This window comes from Galeopterus variegatus, unplaced genomic scaffold (genome assembly GCF_000696425.1).
Source record: "Galeopterus variegatus unplaced genomic scaffold, G_variegatus-3.0.2 Scaffold7508, whole genome shotgun sequence".
NCBI classification, from domain to species: Eukaryota; Metazoa; Chordata; class Mammalia; order Dermoptera; family Cynocephalidae; genus Galeopterus; species Galeopterus variegatus.
In genome coordinates, this window is record NW_007733619.1 from 75,468 (window position 1) to 77,199 (window position 1,732).

A 1,732-nucleotide genomic window follows, 5' to 3' on the forward strand; every position below is an offset into this window, starting at 1 on the left:
TCTGATATTTTGATACATATATATGTTGTATAGTAGTCGGGTCAGGGTAGTTAGTGTATCAGTCACCTCATAACAGTGGTCGCATTTATCCTTTCTTTGTGCTGGAAACATTCAGAAGCCTCTCCTCCTAGCGATGACGTAACATACAAAACTTAACTGTTAACTGTACTCAGTCTACTGTGCACAGAACATCAGAGTTTACTCCTCTTCTCTAATCGTAATTTTGTACCCTTTGGACAGCCTCTCCCTGTTTAATATCGACGTTTCCCCCCTTAGATTCCACATATTAATGAGGTCATGTGGCGGTTGTCTTTCTGTACCTGGCTTACTTCACTTAACATAATGTCCTCCAAATCGATTCCAAGTTGCCGCGAATGACAAGATTTCATTTTTTTTTAATGGCTAAATTCCACCGTGTATATGTACCTCACTGTTTTGTTTTTAATCCATTCACCCATTCATCTGTTGTTGGACGCCTGTTGATTCCATATTCTGGCTATTGTAAATTGTGCTGCTATAAATATGAGAGTGCAGATAGCTCTTAGACATGCTGACTTCATCTCCTTCTGGTGTAGATTCACTAGTGGGATTGCTGTATCAAATGGCAGTTCTATTTTTAATTTTGGGGGGACCTCCACACGGTTTTCTATAAAGGCCATACTAGTGCACACTCCCACCGACAGTGTGCACAGGTTCCCCTTTCTCCACATCCTCTCCAACACTTATTTTCTGTTGTCTTTTTGATAATAGCCATTCTAACTGGAGTAAGGTGGTATCTCATGGTTGTTTTGACTTGTATTTCCTTGATGATTAGTGGTATTGAGCATGCTTTCATCTGCCTGTCGGCCATGTGTATGTCTTCTTTTGAGAATTATCTGTTAAGATCTGTTGCCCATTTCTCAATTGGATTATTTGTTTTCTCTGCTTGTTTTGAGGGGACTAATGAATCAACATTTCTACGTGGTGCCTCTGGTTCTGCTGAATGGCCCTACACTGGGGGGAACCCTGGCCTTCCTGTCGTGGCAGGGGCTATGGTACTCACCACCTTCGTGGGAGAGGAAAGAGGTAGTGCAGCCCTCTTCCCTGTAGACACCGACCTCTGGGGCTTCTGCTGTCCCTAGCTCTTGGCCTCCAGGGGCCTTTTTATGCCCTGCCTGGCCTGTGGTCCACGCCGTGGCGGCTGCTGCTGCAGCCCCCAGCCCTGCCCTGCATGCCCTGGCCAGCCAGTGCTGCTGCTGCTGGCTATCTGGAGCACCTGTGAGTTTGAGGTGAGCGCACGGCACTGTTCCCTTTTTTCCTGTTTCCTCACTGCCAGCAGGTGGACTTGAAGCAGCCACTCAAAGCTACCCTGGTGGCAGGATTGAAGCTGTGGGCTCCTCGGGTGCCTCTCGGCAGAGCCCCCACACCCCACTCTCCACTTTAAGTGCCACATCAGTAACTAACAGAGTGGTGGTGGAGCCTCTGCCAGCTGTAATTCCTCCTCTAACTTGTGTACCTTGCTCTTGGCCACTGGCTGAGCCTCTGTGGACAACAGAGAGCAGCCTATCCCTGTGGCTAAGCGCTGGGCTTTCTTACTGGCCTTTTGTAATTTCAACCCCTCTATCAGGCTAGCCAAGCCTGCTGGTGTTTTTGGACTATCTCGGTACTCCTGCGGCAGCCCTCAAGCATCAGCTGAGGGGACCACAGAGCCCCACATAGGCCCTCGTGGTCAGCCTGGGCTCTCTCTGGTCAG